Genomic DNA, 15,952 nt, shown 5'->3' on the forward strand with positions numbered 1-15,952 from the left:
CGACCCCAAGACTACTCTCAGAGGCACCCTCCTCTACAGACCACCAGGACCCCGCGCAAAATTCAGTGAAGACATCACAGACTTCATCACCCCACACGCGCTCCCCTCCAAAGACTACATCCTTCTGGGAGACCTCAACTTTCACCTCGAAAAGATCAACGACCGCAACTCCGCAACCCTCTTAGACAACCTCGCCAACCTCGGACTTAAACAACTTGTCACTACCCCCACCCACATCGCAGGTCACACACTCGACCCCATCTTCACCTCCAGCAACCATGTCTCCTTCAGCCACACTACGGATCTCCTCTGGACTGACCACAGCTGCGTTCACTTCACCTACAACAAGCCGAAACCCATCATCCACCTCCAACCAACTCTACAGAGAAACTGGAACAAAATCACCACGGATCAGATCTCCGCATCACTCCTTCGAACCTCCCCAGCCCTCTCTTCTAACGCCAACGAAGCCGCCTCCAACCTCACCCTTTGGTTATCTAACACCGCCGACTCCTTAGCACCGCTTAAAAAACGTCAACACAAACTTGGAAACAAGAAGGCCTCATGGTTCAACGATGATCTCAAGAAGTCCAAGAAACTATGCCGCTCCCTTGAAAAGGCATGGAAAAAAGACCCATCCACCAGCAACAAGGACGCCTTCAAAAGCGCCACCCGCACTCACCACCAACTGATCCGAAAAGCCAAGAAATCAGCATTCAAGGATCGACTTGACAACAACGCCCACAACAGCAAGGAACTTTTCAACATCGTCAAGGAATTCTCCAACCCATCGGCCAACTCCAACGACATCACCCCCTCTCAAACCCTCTGCGACTCCCTAGCCTCTTTTTTCCACAACAAGATTGCTGACATCCACAACAGCTTTGACAACCAACCCGGAAGTCATCCCACCCTACCATCTGCTGACCATCCTCCCCCCGTGAACACCCTTAACGCCTGGAACCCAGTCTCCACTGAGGACACCATCCGCCTGATGAACTCCATCCACTCTGGATCCCCCACAGACCCATGCCCCCACCACATCTTCAACAAAGCTGACTCCATCATAGCACCGCACCTCCGAGACGTCATCAACGGCTCCCTCAACTCCGCCACCTTCCCTGAAGACTGGAAACATGCTGAACTCACCGCCCTTCTGAAAAAACCAACAGCAGACCCCACCGAACTCAAAAACTACCGCCCCATCTCGCTTCTTCCATTCCCGGCCAAAGTCATCGAGAAAGCCGTCAACAACCAGCTCACCGCCTTCCTCGAAACCAACAAATCCCTCGACCCATCACAATCTGGCTTCCGAGCCAAACACAGCACTGAGACCGCCCTCATCGCAGCAACAGACGACATTCGAACTCTACTGGACAATGGAGACACAGTCGCCCTCATCCTCCTTGACCTCTCTGCAGCATTCGACACAGTCTGCCACAACACCCTTCTACAACGCCTCAATAACATCGGAATCCAAGGAAAAGCACTTGAATGGATCACCTCGTTCCTCACCGGAAGAACCCAAAGAGTCCGCCTCCCACCATTCAAATCCGAGGCCTCTGAAGTCATCTGCGGCGTACCTCAAGGTTCCTCACTCAGTCCCACCCTCTTCAACGTATACATGAGCCCCCTCGCAGCCATCGCCCGCCAACACAACCTCAACATCATCTCTTACGCGGATGACACTCAACTGATCCTTTCTCTCACCAAGGACCCCAGCACCGCCAAAACTAACCTACACGAAGGAATGAAAGAAGTCGCCGAATGGATGAAACAAAGCCGTCTGAAACTGAACTCAGACAAAACAGAAGTCCTCATCTTAGGTACATCCCCCTCTGCATGGGACGACTCCTGGTGGCCGGAAGCCCTCGGAAAAGCACCCATCCCAACAGACCACGCACGGAACCTTGGCGTCATCCTAGATTCTTCACTCTCAATGAACAGACAAGTCAGCGCCGTATCCTCTTCCTGCTTTAACATTCTTCGCATGCTCAGAAAAACATTTCGCTGGATCCCCCCCGAAACAAGGAAAACAGTCACCCACGCTCTAGTCACGAGCCGACTGGACTACGGAAACACCCTCTACGCAGGTACCACCGCTAAACTCCAGAAGAAACTACAACGAATCCAAAATGCCTCAGCCAGGTTGATATTAGACATCCCACGCAACGAACACATCTCTGGTCACCTTAAAGACCTCCACTGGCTTCCCGTCAATAAGAGGATCACTTTCCGACTGCTTACCCACGCACACAAATCACTCTACGACATCGGACCAGATTGCCTCAACTCTCGACTGTCCTTCTACACCCCCCCCCGCCAACTTCGCTCTTCCAGCCAAGCCTTCGCCACTGTTCCTCGCATCAACAAGACCACCATGGGAGGCAGATCCTTTTCATACCTGGCTGCTAAAACATGGAACTCACTCCCCGCCTACCTTCGCCTCACCCAGAACCACCTAGCGTTCAGAAAGCAGCTTAAAACATGGATATTCGACAAATAACCCCCCTCCCCTTCCTAAGCGCCTTGAAACCCTCTGGGTATGTAGTGCGCTATACAAATTTTATGACTTGACTTGACTTGACTGGTGCTAAACACAAACCTAAAGCATGGGAGAAAACTCGTGCTTGTAAAGCAAGTTTCACACAATCATTTTGAAACACACAAAATTATGCGCAAGTGCTCATTACACGCCCCCCTAGCTGTTTTTCTTCCCAACTTAACTTTATGCACACCAGCAACGCGGTTTCCGTCCTGACGTCTCGCACAGCCGCAGCAGATCCTTCGAGGCGGTTGCCTTCTCCGCCGGCAAGCCCATCTCCAAATTGGTCGCATGAGGCTCCGCTGCTCTCCTCACCGCAAACTCCGAGCTCGTCCACCAGTGCAGCGGCGAAGTCTTTAAGGAAGATTCACGAACCACCGGACCTCCCAGTGTTCCAACGCCGTTCTTAACATCCATGATCCGCTGGGTAACCTGCAATAAACAAAAGAGAAAATTAAACGGCCCCACGGTGGGGCGAGGAGCGAGCCTGGGGAGCGCGGGCACAAAGAGGCCGCTTCCCGCGCTCCCCAGGCTCTTAACCCCTTCGCCGCCGCGACCCCGCCCCCTCGCCCCGGAAGCACACCAGTACTTCCGGGGCGAGGGGGCGAGGAACGCGGCCCCGAAGGGGACGGGTTGTGGGAGGGACCGGGCCCCGCCATGCTTGCGTGGGGGCCTATTGGCCCCCCCTTGTATCTTGTTTCTTGGAGAGCAGAGTTGATGGCGTTAGATATGGGAGGAGACAGTCGTACAAAATGATAAAAACATTAACTGCTAGCTAGTACAGATTGAGAAAAAGAACATTTGTGAATTGAGTACACATTATATTTGAGCTCGGAGAACGTGGGCTTTTAAAAATGGCTTTTACCCTAGGTTCAGGTCGAAAAAGTCCCTTCTAGCAGGTCGCTTCTAGCAGGTAGCCTTTGTTTTTAGTGCGACTCTAAACCATATTTATCTGTAGCTATTGATCAAGCCAGGTCTGTCAGTTTATTTCGTCTCCCTCCAGTAATACAGCAATGCATGACCGTTCTAAAATCTATGTAAAATATACGTTTCCAGTTTAATGGAAGCTTAAACAACCATCTTAACACTGTTATTCCTGCTTACATAAGAATGAAAAAATACATTGCTATTCAAATTAAGCATTATTTTCTGCACGCACTGATAGGGGTTAATGGTCCACTCCGCAGGTATGGACCCTGGAATCAGATGAAGATGCATAATAGGGGTCGGGTGGTAGTTAAAGCCTTTCTTACATTCTAGATAAGGGCAATAAGGCAGTTAGTAATCCCCCAACTCAAAATGGGAATGTGCAGCTGTTTCCAGTCTCCTGTGGTCCTTCAGCCTCCACCTCTGAAGCAGCAATTCCAGGCACCACAGTCCGAGTGGTCACTTTTTTCACTGCATTCTTCAGGTGAAAGCTAGCTCCTGGAGCTCTCTTTATTATCTCCAGCGCTTGACCTTAGACTGAAGGGGACTGCGAGTGGGGATGCTCCAAAGCACACCAGAGGACAGGGAGCTCGCAGCACAGAAAGATCCCTTTACTGGCCATTAATGGTACCTGCAAAACGAGCATTGCGATTGGCTGTTCCAGTTCCCAAAGTGCCATCCAGGCCGCAATATGAGTTGTATGATTCTTTTCATGAATACATTATCTTAAGAGCTTAATCCAAAAGACTCCTATTAATAAGAACATAATCATAATTACACTACTGATGTTACAGCTTCCAGACTCAGCCGTACTCAAGGTTATGTTGGGATTAAATAAGGCACACCCATCACATACAGTTTACAAAGCATGTGAAAGCAGAACCTCCATTGTACAGTGTGGTCCCCTCACTCTGCCGACTCTCCCAATCACCCCATCCCACCCAGTCATACATTCATACCTTGAGCAGTTCAGCCCAGTCATGTAAATCTTCAGCCACTTTATCTTCTGTGAACATCCTTTTCCCATGGTGCCATTTTAAGGGGCTGAGGGCAGATCCAGGTGATAGCAATACAGTGCTTTGCCAAAACTAGCCCCAGAGAGGGGAATTTATGTCACAGCTGCCAACATGTTTCTCACTCAGTAGCCTCTATGTACGTCTTGCTTATTGACCACCCCTTGCCAGTACTCAAACAACTGAGCACAACCCCAGGTCATGTGTAAAAAGTCTGCACTGTCCCTCCCACATCGAGGGCATGTCAGGTGCCTAGGCAGGTGGAACTTATGCAAGCAGGCCAGGGCCAAATATGTACGTTGAACGTAATCAACACGTATCAACTTGAATCTAGCATTGCTGGATATAATCTGAACCTGTCCATAAGTCGTCTCTCATTCTCCATCAGTTTACAGCGTTTCTAAATCTAGATTCCCAACCCCCTGCAAGCAATGAAAGATTGTCTGTGTCTATCTTTTTTCAGGGCACTCTATTGGTGGGACACAACTTGAGCAGCGTGTCCCATTTGAAGCACCATATCTAAAACAGAAGCTGTCTGGGGTGCACTGGGGAATCCTGTCCATATCTCCTTGGCTGTGTTTGCCAACTTTGCCTATTTCAGGAACTGTCACAAACGCACCCCAAAATTAAGCTGCGCACCCTCAAATGTTAAAGGAAACTCGCCAGGGTGCATGTCACCTAAAGTGGTTCATCACCCATCCTTCCATTGAATTAAAGACATGTCATTACATATTTTCGAACTGATGTAAACACCATATCTCCAGCATTGGTACTATTGGGGTGCTTTTGATGTGTATTAAGAAATTATAATTCATTATCAAAATGGTTGAATGGTCTTCTGTCCAAACAGCATGAAAAGAACACACTACCAAATTGTTATACAGTTTGGTTGATGAACGGTCCTCCCTTTGGAGTTTTTTTTTGTGATGGGTTGAACAGGACCTCATATACCATATTAGTCCCCTACGCATTACATACACATCTTAGATATGTAGACGTTTACATTTGCCTGTGTGGTTGAGTGGGAGTTGGGCAGGCAGTATGCTACATGTTTTGGGGGTTAAAGGTCTCTGCATGTAGTAGGTGTGCTTTTAAAGCTCTCTTTAATTCTGTGAAATCAGTGTTGGGTGTAATTTGGCCTGGGAGTATGTTTCAGTGAATGTAATGTAAACTGGCATCTTGAGTGAACAGGAGAGAGAGACTTCAAACTCTAAAGCTTGACATTTCCTACTAACATCTTGCTTGTTTTCAGAACTTCACTTTAAGTAATGGCACTTTCACCCCCAGTGTCTTAAAAGCCAGCACATATTGAGTGTGCCTGTTAGGTTACTACCATCATGTTTTACTAACTATGATTTCCGTATATTTTTAGTTTTGTGACTTTAGCACCATGCAACAAGGGAGGGGCTCCACTGTTGTACCTTTTTGTATAGCACTTCTGTTAGAATTGAGGTATGCACCCAGGCCAGGCAGGAACTACCACTCTAGCCAGGGTAAGCTAGATACAGAATAAGATAACCTGTGGTTACCCTCTGGACCTTGGCACAGAACAGTCAGACTTGCCTACAAAGGCAATGTGTAAATTTGTGCAACACACACAGTAACACAACGAATACACCACGAAAATACTCCACATAAAAATATAGATTATATTTTTATTAATAAAATAGGACAAAAATGACAAAAAACCAATAAGTTGAACCAGAGTTATGAATTTTCATAATAATAAACTAAAAACAGTGCTTAGAAGTCAATAGCCCTAAAAAGTAACTTTAGGTGGCGCTAGACAGGGGTAAATCAAAATTTCAGGCCGGCAGCGCACGAGTTTGATACAGTTTCAAACAGGTCCCTCTGAAATTTTACCTTCTCAAGCTGAGCGATGTACCCCGTTCGTGAGGAAGACCATCGCCAGGAGCAGGTAGAGCGTCGCCAACGATGATTCTGCTGGCACATGAAGCTGGCTGGGCATCGCAGACAGAGCCTCGCAGTCGTGGGCAGTGATGCTGGCTGTGCGAGGACACGATGTGGCGGCTTGCGCTGAACCTTCAAACGATCTAAGCAGTGAAGCGGGCTCCTTTGCAGTTGAGAAGAGCCCAAAAACTTTATTTCTGGGGCCCCATGAGCTGTAGGTGATGGGAGCAGCTCAGGACCCTCTTCTGAAGCTCAGAGATTGGGGGGGCACCTAAGGCTACGGTAGGACTCACAGGAAACAGTCCGGCAGCACCAATAGAATTGTAGGAAGTCTTTTGTGTCCCTGAGATATCAGAAAACAGGAGTCAAGTCAGCAAGACCTTGGAGAAAATTTGGAGGGAAGGCAGAGTCCAGCTCTCCTTCTAGCAGAGTCAGGGAGCATCAGGAAGCAGGACAATAAGCAGAAAAGCAACCCTTCACCGAAAAGAAGCCCATTCAAGTCCTTTAAGCAGCACAGCAGTCCTTCTGACAGAGGTTCAGTTCAAGATCCAGAAGTTTCTGATTTCTTGGGGCCTACCACACTTGCACTTCAAAGGCACTGGCCCAGCTCACACACAAAAAACTTGACACTAGCCTGTTGTACCCCTAGACAGACTTGAACCAGTGCAGGGAAGCAGGAAATGCCAGACACCGTTGTGGGGGGTAAACACCTGAAGCTTTTCCCACTTCAAAGGGGGTACCAGGTATAACAATGGGACCATCAGACCCACTCTTCAGTTTACTCCTGAACCTGTGGATACCACAGAAGGACTGCTCTGCTGTCAGAGGATTTCCCTTCTGCTTGAGGCCTGCCCTGCTGTCTGAGAAGGAAGCATGGACGTGCATTTTTTATCCCAGACTACCTGAGTGACTCCAAGGGCTAGTTTGCTGGCCTCCTGTTCTGAGCTGCAGGGACACAACAAGCTCTAGAAGCCTCCCTGCAACTGCCCAGCTGAACCTGCTGCACTGTATCTGCAACTGGACCTCCCTGAGCCCTGCTGGCCTCTGTAGATCTCAGTTCCTGATCCCAAGTGGTGCTCCCAGGTGCTGGACACTTGGCGTGGCGTAATCTCCTCGACCTAACTGAATTGCACTTGACCTCTGACAGCTGAGCAAATGTGGCAAGTTAACAAGAAAAATAGCTGGTCCTGACTAAATCTGACTCGCAAATGCGAGCGGTCGAGTTTATTTTTCGAGCCCTGCACTAATGCGCAGCTCCGATTAACCTATCTCTTTGCACTACAGCAACCGGCAACGCGACATCGCGCTACAGCATCGACAGCACCATGTGACTGCCAATGCGAAGCTCCAGCACGACCGTCTAAGACACCTAACAGGATCTTCGCACTATAGTGATGACCATCTGCAATGCTTTCCCTGCTTCTTGCAACTCCCTTCACCGCTAACTGAGCTCTTCGGGCTGGACTTTAGAAGTTAATTTTTTCAGCGAGACTAACCTGGTCCTGGTTCAATCAGGCCTACTCCTCATTGGGGTCAGCCTGAACCTGTGACCTTCACCTGGTCTTTGTGCTTTTAGGCGCTATGCTTAACTTAAATCTTTGACATTGCATATCTCCCTGTCTACTGATTAGATGTTTGTCATTTTGGTGTCAAATAATTTAATACATTTTACTGTATTTTTCTAAATGTTTGTGGTATTTTTCTTGTCTTGTGTTTTTACCTTATTGCTATTTGTGTGCTGCACAAATATTTTACGCATTGCCTCTAAGTTAGGCCTGACTGATTTTGTGCGAAACTGCAGGATTAAGCACAGGTTAATTTAGGTTTTTTGTTCACCCTGACAAGGATTGGTGCTTGAGTAGGGTTTCACCCTCTCAACCAATAACCCAATTTCTCAAAACCTTTCTTTTAATAGGTTATGAATAAAACAGTGGGGGTTGGTGAGGTTCAGTGGATGCAGGTGATTCTGTGGCTGGAGCATTTACAGCATATGTATCGAGTTACTGAATTGCCATTTCCAGATTTCCCCCAAAATGTTGTTTTTATCTCAAATGTATACAAATAATACCGAATGATAATGTTCTGGATAATTCACATTTTTGCCACATTAACTGGGTAACCATGCAACTTAATTTGCTCCTCACTGCTAAATAATCCTAGTAGCTCAGACAGTGTTAACGCTCTGTAGAGTGCTTTGGGGTCTGTGATTATGATGATAAACTCTTTCTCATGCAACAGAGAAGTATATCTCCAATGAAGCCGTTTGTGAATGGTGGCGAAAATGTTTTCTTAGAGCAGGAAGTGGTTCCATGGATCACTGCTTGCTCTTAAAATATGAAAAGAAAACTTATCTTTTTTTCCTTTTAAACACAGCCCATTTTCCTTTGAGGAAAAGCAGTTGCTTTAAAAAAAAAAAGATTGCTTTATTTAAAAGCAATCACTGACATGGTGGTCTGCTGACCCCAGCAGGCCACCATGCCTGTGATTTTAGAGATTCTTAAGGGGTTGCAGTTTGCGACCTACCTCATTAATATGAATGAGGTGGGTTGATTTGCAACTCCTTAGGAATCACAAAACTCATGGAGTTTCATACATTAGGAATAGCGATTACCTAATTGTGATTTGCAATTAGTTGCCTTGCTCTCTCACAGCAAACAAGAAAAATAAAAGCAGATTCTGTACTGAAAATTTAAACAAACCAAAAATCAGTTAGTCATTTTTACAAAATATTATAATCAGTTCAATGCAAGTCAGCTTAAAAAATGCAGTGTCTCAGATTGTGTAGAATCATGCAAAGATTATATCTTAACTTCGATGACAAAATATCTACTTTATGCTGATCACTTTTTATTTTTATCGACGTCATCAGAATTTTAAAAACGGCAGTTCTCATTCTCCTTGTTTAATGTGCAGTTTCAACTAAGCTCATGCTCCGTGGCCTGCCTTTTACCCTGGCTGCTGGCTCCAGTAACAAACACTAGGGCACTCAGCATAGAATTGGAATAGGTTATTACCTCAACATCATTTCTTTATTACAGGTGACCAGAGATGTCATAAGTCGTCTGTAGTAAGAAAATTAGATACTACCATTTACATACAATTGAAGGCTCCTGTGTATTGATTACATATATATAGTATATCTTGCATAGTATCTATTTTGTCAATTGGCAACAGAATGTGCTAGCGGAAACACTTTGTCCATCCCTTACGCTTCACAAATAGAAGTAAGACACTTCTATTTTCACTTAATCTTTGTTGGGAGTGCAGTATTCTGTTGCCAATTGACGAAACAGATACTTTTGAAACCCAGCCTCTTTCTGAATATGTGTTTTATATTGCAAGCACCCGCTGCACCCAGGCAAAGGAAAGTTTCTCTGTGTTTACATACATATTTATATATTTCCTAAACTGTGTGTGTGTCTATATATTGGCACTGCACTGGTAACTTTATCTTAAACAGAAGCTGCGATATGTTGTTTATTTACAATAAGTAATGTGTAAGAAATTGCCAAAAAGCCTATTTTGTAAATTGCCGACGTGAGTTGTTGGATGCTCTGATCCGTCAAAATATCTTAAAACGTTCCTGTTTTTAGTTGCTTTATATACAGCACATTGGGGTTTTACAGCACTGTGTATATCCACGGCTGGCATGTACAATGGCTGGAATTAGAAAGAAGCTCTGTGTCATAAAGAAAAATCTGTGCACACCTACTGTAACGGAACTGTCCGGTATCCAGTAAACCACCCTGACAAGTTCTTCTGGTTCTGGAGACAACACAGAAATTACAGTTCCTGAAACGTAGGGAACGGCTGGGACGGTAGTATGCCACCAGCGGTCTTAAATAGTGTGTACCTGCCTTAGGCATGACTTTATGCTTGTAACACAGTGCTTTGAACTGGATTTGCTTTTCCACCGGTAGCCAGTGGAGGTCTTGAAGAAGATTGGATCTAGAAGACTATTTAGGGAGATGGAATAGCAACCCAGTGGCAGCATTCGGTACCACCTGCAGACATTTGAGTGAGGCCTTGGATGCCCCAAAATAAAGAATGTTGCCATAGTCCAATCTTGACAGAATCAGAGCCTGGATTTCTTGTTGGACAGAGACAGGCAGAGACCGGTCCAGGAGGATGTTGCTGCATGAGAAAATGTTTAGTTTTGTGTTCGAGGGGATTTAACCCTCAGGACTTTCAGGTAGAGTTTTTTTGTTGTTTCTAAGTTCACTGTGGTATTCAAGTACAGGAGAGATGTGGTTGTATGTTTTCGAACATGGTAGCAGTCTGGCCATGGGTTAAAAAAACACTTTCAGATGGTCATTGGCAGATTGTGGGAAACCTGCTAATGTGGCATTTCCAAAGACGAACTGAGAAAGAAAAAGGTGTGTGCTGATCTAGTGTTTGCTGGAGAGTACACATTTGAAAATTGGCTGCTTTGGCAATTTTGTTTGTAAAAGCTAAATGGAAATGGTGGAGTCCAGAAAATAAGTGATTTTACTGGAGAGAAATCTTTTTTCTCACTGATGAGTGAGGAGTATGAACTCATTTTTTGGTAGATTGAACATTTAAAGTGTTCAACCTCAAGGTTAGAAGTTTTGTCAGGCAGGAGTGAAGTATGCATTTTTTATGAAGTTTTATGGATAGAGACATTTCTCCCTCAAATAGAGGACGCAGCACCTGGAGTTATAGGTTGAAAAGCGTCGGAGCTAACAGAGCCCTGAAGAACACAAGAAACCATCCGTGATTTTCCTGCGGTGATATTTTCTAGCCGTTAATGATTATTTGCTGCGGAGGATGGGAACATTCTCAGCACCCGTCATTGGAAAAACGTGCTGTTCCATGGTTGGGATTTGTTTCTGTGGCTCATTTGCATCAAATACGATTGAGCGATTTCCCAATGATGCGGCCTTATCTGTAATTTTTGAAGTGTTTTTTTAATGCTGCAGCAGAGGCAGAAACCATATTGATAATGCGTTAATAGGTGCTCCTCGTTCTTAAAGAAAATTAGTAGTATGTAAACACAACTTTCAAATATTTTTACAAGTTGTGAATAAGTTTGAAAGTCCAAACTGTTGGATCATCAATTGTGATCAATGTTTGGTTTTTGGGGCCAATTTTATATCGTTTGGCCAGTTTCATGTTTTCTTGCAACTCCAGCAGCCTCTTACACATGGCTCTCTCACCTTTCGATTGGCAGCATCCATTCTGAACACTTCCCTCTCCTCTACTACACTTTCTCCTTCCACATACATACATTGTGACTTCATACGGTCCACCTTATGAGCTACATTCAGAAAAGCTATTGGTCAGTAATCACCACACGCCATATCAGAGGGACTTCACACGATAATTTCTATCTGCGATATTAAATGCCCACACATCTTGCTTCTCTGACTCGGAGTTTACAGAAAATGTTCTAAGAATTTGACAAGTGATGTCACAGTCCATTAATCAAAACTCTGCATCTGCTACACCCCACTAAAAACCTGTTATTTTTGCAGCTGGTTTCTGGTTATTCAAGTACAGATAAATTGATATTTGATGGCTTATAAAGCTGCAGCCAGAGAAAGCAGTGCCTTCTGAAGTGCCTTGAAGACAAACCATGCTTGATTCCTTTCCACTGTGCTAATCAAAAATTCCATTTGAACCTGATAGAAAAAGTGTAAGATACTTTGAAAATGACTGTCTCTGGTTTTTAAAATAAAACGCATAATTTTACATCTTGATGGTTTAGAACTGCAGCAAGTTCAGCAGATACTTGAGAGGTACATGTGGCACGCACCATTGTCACGTGGGAATGCCTGCTCTTGACCTATAGTCACAATTTATTCATATTAATGCTTAAAGAGAAAACAAGACTCTTTTAATGCAATCTAAAAAGGCAAGCGCTCCTGGTTTTCATCTCTTCTTCTTGGCTAACTAAAGCTTTGGGCCACAAAGGCTTTTTATTAGCCGCACGTATTCTTACCCCTCCCTCTTTTGTGGCCCTTTAATCCATGTGTGTAGTAGCCTGCAAGTACAAAGAGGTAGGCAAGCATCTGAACCCCGTGGGGTAAGTAATGCGGAAGCCAGGGTTGAGACTGCTCTAGACCCACCACAAACTCTTGTGGGGGATTTGTTTTACCCCCCACCCCCTTTAGTTTTGAGAACTAAATGTCTACCACAATTACATACTTAAAATATGTATTATACTGTAATCTGAAATATAAAGTATTACATTTTGAAATTATAATAAGTAAAACGTAAGCAAGTGCAATTATTAGAAAAGTAAACATCAACAGGCTTCCTTCCATTTTATTAAGTAGCAGTAGGAACCTACATTTCATTTGTAGCCGATCTCAAAAGGTGTGCCTCCCCCCACTGTACAATATCCCTCCTCTTGGCTTGCCGGAGGGAGTTTATGCTTTGCGGAGGAAAAGACAAAGTTCACCCGCCCTGCATAGTGTCAGCTAGGACTGATTGACCTTCCTTCGACTGGTTAAAGCTTCCTCAACGAGTAGCTCATAAGGTACTGGTAGCTCCCAAGGTACTGGTAGCTCTCCAGCTACCTGTAAGTAACTTTCGTATGTGCAGCCCGGCTTTATAAATTAGAAGTTTTTCCTTGGCTGAATAATATATTTATACCAAAATTGAAAAGTGTGCATTTGACACGAAAATGTATGTTTTTTTCAGAACTCATAATTTGATGTTTGGAGAAAAAATAGATGCATTTACAAACTATATTTAAAGTTATATTAGAGTGGTAAATCCTTTGGCATTGGGGAGACTTATTACTAATATCATTACCTTGGTGTTGGGCTGTTGTAGCATTGACTATTATGTAGTGGCCATATAAAGGAATTCTAAGTTGATAAATCCCTTTTTACATTACTGCTGGCCACCCTGCTGATGCACTGAGTTATTACTAGTGGTCATTTTGCACAGGTTGGTCTCTAATGTCTTGTCTGGTGTGGTCACTATTATAATGCTAACAATAGTAGCTCAAGAGGATTTTCATTGAACATAAGTAGCTCTAATTGAAAATAATGTTGGGACTCGTGCTGAGGGTTTTTGTATACCTTTGTCTGAGGTACCTCTTCACTTGATTGTAAGATGAGCATGAAGGAATTAGAAACAAAGGTTTTATTTACAACCTATACACCCGAAGCTGAGCACATAGTGTTCGTAAACACAGCAAGTGAATGTTACATTTTAATCACTTTACAGGCCTATGCACATCGTTTATTTCTAGGCAGAACACACATTTCTTTGTATAATTTATTTCCTGGTAGAACATAGGCTTTTGCACATAACTTCTAAATGAAAGCAAATTCTGAATTAAGCCACAGCAAAATATTACCAGTATTAACTGTATATATATATGTCTGGTTATGCGAAACATCGTGAAACTTAAATACTTTCACAACATCAGCATGGTTTCATAATATGACAGATAAGTGTTTGTAAACTATATGTGGTTACCTCGCCATGAGGCAGGAATCTTAAGTGGATGTCATGACTCGTAATAGTCCAAGATCCCTCATAATGATTAGAAATTCATATCATACTCTTTATTAATATTTTTAACATTGTTTGCTCTGTAAACAGTTGAAAGGATTGCGTATGTAAGGCAAGTTGTAAAGAGTCTGTTTCTAACCTGTGAAATCACATTTATCTGCTTTTGGGCCTCCGTTTTTGGGCTTTCCTATGCCCTTGGAGCCTCTGATGAAGTATTACTCATTGTTTTTTCTATGTGAAAATTATATTAATCTGTAAGCTCCAGTGCCGACCTTTTAAAATTAGATCCACTTCCGGGCAGCTGGGGTAATAGCGCAAGTTAAATATGAACACAGGTGAACACATGGGCAAGCAAGTGAGGAAGTCCGACTCGGTGTGGCATCCGCACACAGGTAGCACTGTCACAGATGAAACCCAGACTAAATTTGTTGCGGGCTTCAAAGTGTGTAGAATTTAATTAGGGATTCAAAAAGACGTGTTACATTTCTTTTTGGGTGAAGTTTAAATCTGTAGAGTTTCAACTGGGTTTCACCTTTGCCAAAATGCCTAAAATGATAGACGCATCCTTGATGTGTTATTTCCTATCAATGTTCTGAGTCATGAACTCATAACAAGAGTCTGTTGTACTGTGTATGAGTACTTTAATACATTTATGTATTTTGCATATTCCCCCGAGGAAGCCATAATGGGATTCATGCTTAGAGCGGTCTTGCTTTGAAAGTTAATTACTCTGCTGTCCACATGGCAGATCAGCGGCCCCCTGAAAAAAAATAGTCCCACCGTAGAGAGGTTAGATTTCTCTTGGCAGAGGAAGATGCAAGGGTCAATTCTCTATTAAGTAATTAGCAGCACCTCCATGCCGAGTAGCTTGCATGACAAAGGAAGGAAAAGGAGACCTGTTGCTCCAGGCACATCTAGGGCTTTTTTTATATCCTCCCAAGACTTCCAAGCTAGGTCATAGTGTGCAGAGCTAACTAAGGGGAATGGTGTGCTTCAATTTTGTTTCTTCCCAGTGTTTGGGATTGGACATTGATTCAGCTATTATGTGGAAGTGCTAGTAAGGGATGTAGGGACAATGTAGCATTACTAAATTGTATAGACCACTCATACGTTCTAAACTTTAAACCTTCATTGTAAAGCCCCTTCACAGGAAACAAACGTTGAGAAGAAGCGAAAACAGAGAAACAGGAAGACGGACCTGCCCTATTGATGAGCCCCTGTCAGGAATGTGAAGGACCCTATTTGGGACGTGTATCCCTGCACTTTTGTGAACTGCAGGGATTGGGGCACTAGCTCTCTGACATCCTCTTAGGACTAGTCGAGGGAGTTTGAAGGAATGGGTTCCCCTTACACTTCTGAGGAATGGTCCTGATATAGGTGTCCCCGGAGCATGTAGAGCTCACTCCAGAGGCTGCTGATGGGACACACAGGCACCCATACAGTGGCTGAACAGAACTCCTGGGTGTCTGAGGAGTGCAGGCAGGTCTGCCTTGAGAACCTTGGAATGTTGCTGCCAGGAAGACACCTGGTCAGGAGATAACCTGGGCTTGACAACAGGGCATGTCCAGGCCCCGACAGCCATGATGGCATAAGGTGCATTAATCAGCAGTGCACTAGCTGTAGAGAAGGTATCGAAACCTTTTTTTTAATTTTTTTTTTAACAGATTTTATTGTTTACAAAGCGATATCAAGTGACAAATGTGGGACTACACAATCAGTCTGTAATGCTTATGGGAGTTCAATCCTCCAATGTGCAGGGGGGCCTCCTTTAGGCTAGGCTGGAGATGAGGAAGTGTTAGTCCATCCATGAATTCATATCATGCATAATGAAATATAGGTACAAATGTAGGTACCCTTCCAGCCATATCTAAGTGAAAATTCTCTGTGGCATATATTGCAAATCAAACTGGAATGGTTAAACTAACACCCTGTCCCTTCATTTCCCCCCTTCATCCAGGCGTGCCGAGGATGAGTCTAATGTCCCCATTTGAGATGCAACATACTTATGGTGTGAGTTTAGTGACTTATGCGGACTTATATTTTCTAGTCCTGTAGGCTCACTTCC

General features: G+C 44.2%; 1 protein-coding gene across 4 annotated transcripts in view; it reads left to right on the forward strand.

Moving 5' to 3' along the window:
* The window catches only part of FUT8 (fucosyltransferase 8), a 733,753-nt gene that overhangs the window by 595,072 nt on the left and 122,729 nt on the right, over positions 1-15,952 (forward strand). The window lies entirely within an intron of this gene.

This window comes from Lissotriton helveticus, chromosome 9 (genome assembly GCF_964261635.1).
Source record: "Lissotriton helveticus chromosome 9, aLisHel1.1, whole genome shotgun sequence".
Taxonomy (NCBI): domain Eukaryota; kingdom Metazoa; phylum Chordata; class Amphibia; order Caudata; family Salamandridae; genus Lissotriton; species Lissotriton helveticus.